Raw genomic sequence first — 9,847 nt, forward strand, 5'->3', positions numbered from 1 at the left:
TGTAAAAGCAGAAATATCTGCCTACTCTTGTCTTTTTTTCCTTAGTATTTGATTTTGGATCATTTTCATTGCATAAACTTCACATTCAGTATCTTTTCTTCTGCAATCTCTAATATGTTACTAATCTCCCCACCCCCACTGTATTGAAGAAGCTTACTGGGTGATTCTAACAAGCAGATAGGAAGCCCACAGAAAATAGGAAGGGGAAAGATCCTTCTCCCTAAACTAACCTGGCAGGTTCTCTTCAGTTTTTGTATTGGCAGACCCTAACATAAAATTAGCAAATAATGTAGAAATGTGGTTTTAAAAGTCTCAAATCCAGTACCACAAAGCAAAGTATAGAGGATGGATAAGGGTTGAGAAAAAAATAACTGGCATCAAATATGTGATATACTTAAACTGTGCCAGTTCAGTAAAACTGGAATTAGTTTCCCTTCTCCGCACAGTCCCAGGTTAGTAACTGTCAAAGAACGAAAAAGAAAGAAAAGGAAGGGAGGAAGGAAGGAAGGAAGGAAGAAAAGACTCTTAGTGGTGCAAGCAATTTGGAGGGCAAAGGTGAAACAGTGGCTCTGAAGGCTGGGGTGGGCAGACAGTGCTGTTGCGTGTCATATGGGTGGTGATCACCAATGTGCTGGTTAGCCAGGTTGGTAGAGTGGCAACTGGACCCACAGAGACTCCACATACTGCTGTTTTCTGTTTCAGTTTCTCTGATCTCTGGGTCAGGTGGTGAAGGCATAGCTTCAAGATAAAGTGCACCAGCTTGTCCTACAGGACATCTGCATCATTGAATCTGGAGGCTTGGAGGTGGTGGAGGAAAACATGGATTCTAGACCCTCCTCTTCGTTCCAGCTCAGCCTCATAGATTATAGCTTGTCCTTAGTTCTCTTATTTCACATCCATCTTTGCTTTTCAACTACTTGCCTTGGGCACTTGACATTCTGGCCCCAAAGAAATAACAGCATCATGGAGACTCCCACCACCTCCTATAATTTATAAGGTTACTAAATCCCTGGGGGTTTTTTTTGTTGTTGTTGTTTGTTTGTTTGTTTTGTGTGTGTGTGTGTGTGTGTGTGTGTGTGTGTGAGAGAGAGAGAGAGAGAGAGAGAGAGAGAGAGAGAGAGAGAGTTGGTGAGAGACAGAGAGAAAGAAGATATACATACCCTAGTGGTTCTGCTTTTCTTCTGATCAAACCCTTACAAAAGCAGTACAATAAAAAGGGCATTACAACATGTTTGGTATTAAAAAGCTGTTAGTCCTCTCCTAGGATTGAGGTCAACTATCTTAGGACACTCTTTGACCATTCCATATGGTCCCAACAGAAATGTCAATCATGATTCTCATCATCTCCAATTCTCTAGCTACAGTGATTGTTCATAAGGTGAATAAGTTAGCTATACCACCTTTTAATGAAATTGCATGTGTGAACATGAAGAAAGAGGATTTTCTTTCCTTTTTATCATAGGTTGCAAGTATATCTATGTGGGTTAGCCAAAGTCCTCTTTCTAGCCATTTGGAGTCAATCTATTTTGTTAGTTTCTCAGCAGAAGTGTACCAGAGTAACAGAAAAGAGGGAAAAACAAGCAAAACAGAGAGTTGGAGTGAGTGTGAGTGAGGCCCTGACACTTCACTTGAACTACTAAATCCTGCTGTGCTACTACTGTACTTCCAGTTCCATAAGCCAAAGTTCTCCCATTTTTCTTAGGCTATTTTGAACTGGGCTTTTGTCACTTGCAACAAATGATTTCTGACTAAAATATTCACAACCTCCTGTGAGCTGGGTAATTTTTTTTCATTTCGTAAACAAGGACTCAGTGGTCCAAAGAAGTTTAATGACCGATCCAGATTTTCAAATTTGTGATTTATAATGATGCACAATAAAACTTTTATTTACATTTGCAGACATTATAACCCCAGAAACAAATGCATTTTTACCTGGCAGCTGAAACAATTCTATTCCATAGACATAAAATTGCAAGTACTACCTTGATGAAGATCATTGTTTCTTATGATAGAAGAGAGTACCAACAAAAATAAAATATTACCTTCTTCAATTTTTAACATTTATAAATAATCATTGAAGTCAAGGATCAGCAAACCAGACTATAGGCCAAATCCAGCCCATCACCTATTTTTGTAAATAAAATTTTATTGGAACACAATCCTGCCCATTTATTTATGTATTGTCTATGGCTGCTTTTCATTACAATGGTATAATTGAGTAGCTGTCTGAATCCATATGCCTGGCATGAAAAATCTAAAATATTTACTATTTCACTCTACAAAAAGTTTGCTGAACTCTATCTAATCCAAGCCATTGCTGGAATTAATGTTTTTGTTCATTTAAAAATGATACCAGTAATGTGGTGCTTAGTACACCAGACAATGTATGTTCCTACAGTACACAATTCAATCCAGATTGTGGGTATACCAACACATTTCTCTCTCTTTTTTAAAAAATATTTTTATTAGTGCATCATAGTTATACATAATTTGGGGTTTATTTTGACATAGTCATGTAAGTGCTATTACCATCCAAGTTCTGTGGGGCTCTTAGGGTGACAGAAAGTTGTATGAGACAAAAGGGAGAAAATGAGAGAAAAGGAAGGATTCTTCTAATCAGCAACCAGATTCAATTGATTTTAAAAAGCTGTTTCTAGGGCTGGGGATGTGGCTCAAGCGGTAGCGCGCCAAGCGTACGGCCCGGGTTCGATCCTCAGCACCACATACAAACAAAGATGTTGTGTCCGCTGAAGAACTGGAAGAATAAATATTAAAATTCTCTCTCTGTCTCTCAAAAAAAAAAAAAAAAGCTGTTAAGCAGTGTTGGCAGAAGCAGTGGCTGTGTGGGTGATTGGTGGTAAAGGAGAGAAGCAAGAGTGTAAATAAGAAGAGAGAAATCTTCTTGTTTCCAGTTGCTTTTAGGCCTTATTTTAACTGGGCCATGTACTATAATGATGAGTGGTATCACTCAGATGCCTTGGTGGGTGTTCAAGTGGACTCCCGGTAGAAATTTTACCTAAAGGACACATAAAGCCAGTGAGCAGAAGAACTTGCCTTAATAATTCCAGAAGGTTCCTGCAAAATCAAATTCCCAGAGCTGACTCATAAACTGTTCAAATCTATCACTCAGGTAAACATGCTTTCTGCCATTAAATAGTATTCAGAAAAGAAACAAAACATCTAAGATATTCATCATAGTTTTATTTGATTTTATTTGAAAACTATTATAAATTGGACATTTCATTGGAAGTAAAGAATGCAAGTAATGGAGCAAATTCTTAGACCATTGTAAGAACACATATCATGTCTACACCTTGGATCTCATGGAAACATCTGACTCTCCTAGTGAACAAGACGTGTCTTACCCAAAGTCAGCATGTTGAGGTTCTTTTAATTTCTTTCTTGTGTTCACCAGATATCAAAAATCAAATACTACGGTGGTGATGAGGCAACAAGGCACCCCTGAGTATACAGGGTAAGCAACAGTAGATCTATGACCTTGGATTCTATTAATAATTATAGCTAACTTTTCTGAGAATTCCATGTGTCAACACTATATTAGGAAATTTGTATTGATTATGTAATGTCAGACTAGTGGAAAACCAAACTGAATGATATGTTGTTTGTAAGAAGAATCTCAAGATACAGATTTAAAGGATGGGAAGGCAACTTCAGGTGGGGAGGAGGGAAATTGTTTTTTAACCTTCATGTGTTACATTCGACATGACAATCCAGGAAGAAATTAGTTGTAATACATCTTGTAATCAGCAGAGAGATCTGGGTAAGAGATGGAGATTTATGTGTATTCAGAGGAGTAGAAGAAGATGATCAGGATACAGAGAAATATGGAGTGCATTTAAGGAGTGGCCAAAGACATGGGAGGCCAACTAGGAGATTATGGTGTCAATGAGGCTGATGGCAAGTACCATTTTAAGGATATGAATAATTTATAGTGACAATAAAGATCTCAGCTTATAAAGATGATGTAATTTGCTCATAAACCTCTCTACATCAAATAAACTGGCAACTGAGTATGGACAGCAAAAATGTTTAGAAATATAAGAACTTGATAAAATTATAGTTGCAATTTCAAAAACTTCTTTTTCTGAATTGGAAAAGCTCACTACACACACACACAAAGTAAGGACAGAGGGGAATTGAATAATATAAGCAATAAACTATATTCACAAAATCATGTGTCATTCACATCTTGCCAATACAGAGTGTGCATTTTTGTAAGGCTATAAAAAGTCCAAAACTTGAGCTCGGTGCAGTGGCACATGCCTGTAATCCCAGCAGCTCAGGATGCCAAGGCAGGAGGATCAGGAGTTCAAAGCCAGCCTCAGCAAAAGCAAGGTGCTAAGCAACTCAGTGAGACCCTGTCTTTAAATAAAATATAATGTAGGGCTGGGGATGTGGCTCAGTGGTTGAGTGCCTTTAAGCTCAATCCCTGGTACTCCCCCACAAAAAAGTTCAAACCTAGATACATTTGACTACAAAAAAAAAAAAAAAAAAGTTAAAATATAGAACATTTGCAGGCCATGAAAAAATTAGAAAAAAAGTAATAAATTGTTGACCTAAAACAACTTAATATGTTAGAAGTTAAGAAATATTCTCTTAAATAACCTTGGCATTAAGAGAAATTTAAAACTGAAATTACATGCTATGCTATCTTGAAAGTGGGTAGAGAAGACTATTTCCCATTAAGTATTTTATGTTAAAACTGTTCTATTTATATTCAGGGGAAAAAAGCGTAACCTAATTTCTCCATGTTTGAATAAAAACAAAAATAACTTAGACCATTCTTTGGGGTTGAATTTTTCTTCCCCCAACCCCAAATTCAAGTGTTGAAGTCCTAACCCCCAGCACCAGAATGCGACCATATTTGGAGATGGGACCTTTAAAGAAGTAATTAAGGTAAAGTGATCTCATATGGGTGGGTCCCAATCCAACATGGCTGTATACTTCTAAGAAGAGATTAGGACACCCACAACACAGAGACCAAGAAAGGATACCTTGAGGACACAGCAAGAAGGTGGCCGTATGCGAGTCAAGGACAGTGCTCAAAAGAAACCAAACCTGCTGACACCTTCCTCTGGGACTGCCAGCCTCCTAAACGATTAGAAAATCAATCACTGTGGTTTAAGGCACCCTGACAGAAGCATTTTGTTATTGAAGTCTTAGCAAACTAAGACTGACATATTAAGGATGAGTAAAAGAAAAACAAAATGAACCAAAGAAAGTCAGCACTAAGAATTAATAAAGAGTAAAATAAAATAAAATCAGTAAGATGGAAACACAAAATTAGAAGGGAAAACCCAAAAACTGATGCTATGAAAATGGCAATAAAATAAACTGCTATTAGTCGGAATTGAGAGAAAAAAGATAAAGAACATACAAGGTTCAGAATCAAAAGTAAGAGGCAGAAAATTAGAACCAAAAAAAAATGATAAAAATAATTATAAGAATATACTATATGAAATATTGTGGCAACACCTTGATAACTTAGAAGAAATGGACAATTTGCTAACAAAATAAGTAAAATTGACCCAAGAATAAATTAAAAATGTGAAAATAATGATTACATCAAAGGTTATAAAAGTGATTTTAATAAAATCCAGTCAATTATTCACCCTAGGGAAAAAAACAAAAAGATTTTACAAAACAGAAGGAATAGAGTCATAGTACATGGATGTGAATAAGGCTTATATAATCAAAATAATGCAATCAAATAATAAAAGTTACAATGTAATTACATTGGCAGAACAGAAGATGTGTATTTGAGGTGTGGATAGATATAGAAGAGCCAAATCTTCATCTCTACTAGGAGATGTCATTAGATGGCACCTACAACTGAAGTCTAAAACATACTTGTATTAACATAGACTGTAGAAGTGTGGATGGAAATATCAGAAAAAAGATGGAAATATCAGAAAAAAGAGCTACAAGAATTGGGAGCAGGGCTGAGGTTGTGGCCCAGAGGCAGAGCTCGCCTAGCATGTGTGAGGCACTAGATTCTGTCCTTAGTACCACATAAAAATAAAATAAAGATACTGTGTCCACTTATAACTAAAAAACAAATATTAAAAAAAAAACTTTTTGGGGGGAGTAGTGCCCCCTGGGAAGCAGGACTCATGAATGCAGAAGGGCAGGCCAGGAGATTCTTGGTTTTTATTGTGAGACTTTGTAATATAATTTGGCCATGTTTGGATCATGGTAGTGACAGGATGTTATGTTTCTTTTTAAAGTTCCACTGCCAGTTGTGTGTAAGGGGAAAGAACAGAAATGGGAAGACTTTTTAGAAAGTGTAATTGTCCAGGCAGGAGATGACAGTGTTTGAATTAGGTGTGTGTGTATTTTTTCCAGTGCTGTCAATGAAACCCAGGGCCTCATGCATGATGGGCAAGCACTCTACCACTGCCCTATGCCCAGAGTCCCAGGGATATATTTTTGAGGGAAAAAATCGATACAACTTACTGATGAGCTGAATCTGGAGAGAGAAGAACAAGTGAGTGATAGAACCGGCCTCTGTCTCCAGCAAGCAAGTGAAGAACACGAGAGTCATTGTTGAAAATAGGAGAAGTCTGGGAACTAGACGTGGCAGAGAAATCAAAAACTCAACTTTGGACATGTTGAGTTGGAGTCTAAAGCGGACTCTCTAGGTCTTCACTCCAGGTTCAGCCCTTACTAGCAGCCTGACATTGTGTAGTGTACTTACTCTCCCTGAGTGTCATTTTCCTCAGGGGTAGAGCAACAATTATATGCATCTTATTAAGTTGTTGTAAAGCTACGAAAGAAACTATTATAAAGGGAAGGCCCGTCACACCTTAAAATGTGCCACAATCATAACATGTAAACTTGTTACATGAAAAGAACTGACAGATAGTGCTACAGAGCAGAGAGTTGAAAATTGGAAAGTAATAAGAGCACCCTGGGGGCTGGGGATATAGTTCAGTTGGTAGAGTGCTTGCCTCACATGCACAAGGCCCTAGGTTCAATCCCCAAGCACCACACACACACACACACACATACACACACACACAGCACACTGGGAAAAAGTAGATTATAATAACATACAACAACAACAAAAAATAGTTAGAAAAAAAGAAAGAAAACAAGATAAGCTAAGGTATTGGAAGCAAGATATGAAGGCAAAAACAAAATAAACTGTTTTGAACAAAACATGGGCAAAGATTTTAACTCCTCTGGATATGGGGAAGGACTTAACCTAATGTTAATGCCATGGAAGAAATCAGAAAGAACAAAATGATTTTTTTTTAGAAGACAACATAGACATTTAAAACTTCTGAATATTAAAAGATAAATAAATAAAATTAAAAGGTAGTATAACACACACAAAAACACACAAAAAAGAAAACAACAAATTGGCAAAATATTTTTTAAAATATTACAGCTAAATTATTAATATGACATTACTATAATTTTTTAAGAAAAATATGAGCATGTTGATAGAAGAATTGCCAGAGGAAATAAATAGAAAATTCATGGAAGAAAAACACAAATGATCAATAAACAGATGAATAATTTCAGTCATTTAGTACTATATTAAAAACATATAACCAGGCAGAAAACCTTTTTTCTATATCAAATTGACAAGAATTTCAAAAACTATAATACTAGTATTCCCAAAGAAATAAGTGCTTTTATACTCTTGATACACTGCAGGCAAGAAACTTTCTAAAAAATTTTTAAATTTTTTAGTATCTTTTATTCCAAGGATTTCATTTTTAAGAATGTATTTTAGGAAAATTTAAATATGTCATTAAAAGTAATGATATTGATCTCTTTTTGATAATAAAGAATGTCTAACACAGATTAATCAAAATATAATGTAGGTTATAAACCAGATTTTATTGTGATCTCAATTTTGTCCAAGTGTGTCATCTTTAAGAAAGATTAAAGCCAAATATGTTGCCAGAAATGGGAGCACAGGTCTATAATCTCAACTGCTTGGGAGGCTGAGGTAGGAGAATCTCAAGTTCAAGGCCAGCGTTAACAACTTAGTAAGACCCTAAGCAACTTATCAAGAACCTATCTCAAAATAAAAAAAAAATAAAAAGGAATAGGAGTGTAGAGTATCCCTGGGTTCAATCCCCAATATCAGGAAAAAAAAATTTAAAACCCTAGATATGATCTTTTGGTGAAGAATTTGGGTCAGTCTTTATTTCAAATTTAAGCTGCATAAATCCAAATATTTTATAATGAACATATGTCATTTCATTAGTATAAAAAATTTAAACTAAAAATGCAAAACAGTACTCTTCAGAATATTTCTATTAGAAAAGCTTTTGTACTCTTGATACAATGCAGGCAAGAAAACTTTCTAGCTGGAATTTTGAAATTGCAGTTTTGTGATGGCTACCTTAGGGTTCAACAGAATATATTCTCCACTTTTGTGAAATAACTAGAGATTCAAAATTATGGCTGATGAATTTTAATATTGTAGTTGTAGTTTATTCATGAAAAAATAATGGATCTATGCAAAGGTCATCAAAGAATATTAAAGCTATTGGTGAAAATTCGGTAGGGAGTTTTATCATGGATGTATTGGCCTGGCAACATCTGGGTTGTTAGACTGACTTTAGTAGAGGTAGAACAGGTAGACAGTACAGATCTGTGATGTGACGTAATAGCAATGACATAGGACCACCCCTGGATAATATTCTTGAATGAAAGAAAGGAAAGAAGAGAAGGGGGTGGGGGAGGAAGATCTAGTCAAGTTTTCAGATCTATCAGTTTACAGAAGTAGAGGGGGAAAGAAGAATAAGCTAAACAGTGCCACCAGAAGCTGCGAGCAGAATCCAGACTGTGAGAAAATAAGATAAATGACCTGTGCTTAGGGGAAAATGAGGAGGTGGGGTGGGAGAGATACATAATATTTTTAAAGAAACATAAGAAGTATAATAACCAAGTATGATATATGGTCCTTTTTGGATCCTGATTCGAACAAACTATAAAACGTCCTTCTTTTCTAGATTAGTCAGAGGAACTTGAGTTAAGTTCCTTGATAGTAAAGCATCATTTTGTTAATTTGATTGGTAGTGATAATCACATATCATATTTAAAGTATTCTTCCCTGTTAGATATGAACACCAACGTCTTTGCAAATATAATTATAAGATGTCTGGAATTTGATTTTCAATATTCCAGAATTTAAAAGAAAACAGAAAGCTATCTATACTTGGGGGGAAATACATTGATGAAATGAAATTGGCAAAATGTTGGTAATTATTGCAGTTTTGCGATGGCTACATTAGGGTTCAATAGAACATACTCTCCACTTTTGTGTGTATTTGAAAATAACCCTAATTAAAATTTATAAGTAAACTGCTAAAATTATACCACAATATTTAAATTGAAGAAAAATGAATGTTTCTGTTCATAGTTTTAGTATCATTGAGCATTATCCAAATTTGCAAATATGAACATTATTCTTTAGAAATAGAGATCATCTCTGACCAGACAGATATTTGGGAATATTTAGCCCAACCTATAAATACATATAAATATTTGAAAATAGTAAAGATTATTAGAGTAAAAACAAATTATAAGAAGATGCTATTGGAAGAAATGCATCTGAGAAGCTAAAGAAGAAAATATAACCTGTAAGACACAACACATAGTCTTTGTAAGGTGTTTGGTAAGACTGAGACATTCAGAGTCTCTAAGAAATAAGGGTTTCCCAACTTCTTGCATGTTCAAGGGACAGCTTGGTAGGGAAAAAAAAATCATGAGTAATTTTATTTTATTTTATTTTTTGGTTTGTTTGTAGTGCTGGAAATGGGAACCCTGGGCCTTGTGAATGCTAGGCAAGTGCTCTGCCTCT

At 35.6% G+C, this 9,847-nt stretch overlaps 1 long non-coding RNA gene across 10 annotated transcripts in view; it reads left to right on the forward strand.

Moving 5' to 3' along the window:
• LOC110597880 (uncharacterized) overlaps nucleotides 1-9,847 on the forward strand; it is a 297,780-nt gene that overhangs the window by 198,709 nt on the left and 89,224 nt on the right. For 2 of the 10 annotated variants that reach the window (XR_013438899.1, XR_013438922.1), the window contains one exon: nucleotides 3,416-3,475. The exons of the other annotated variants lie outside the window; for them this stretch is intronic. This is a non-coding gene — a long non-coding RNA (uncharacterized LOC110597880). The remainder of the gene's footprint in view (nucleotides 1-3,415; nucleotides 3,476-9,847) is intronic. 10 annotated transcript variants of the gene reach the window in all.

This window comes from Ictidomys tridecemlineatus, chromosome 5, assembly GCF_052094955.1.
Source record: "Ictidomys tridecemlineatus isolate mIctTri1 chromosome 5, mIctTri1.hap1, whole genome shotgun sequence".
Taxonomy (NCBI): Eukaryota; Metazoa; Chordata; class Mammalia; order Rodentia; family Sciuridae; genus Ictidomys; species Ictidomys tridecemlineatus.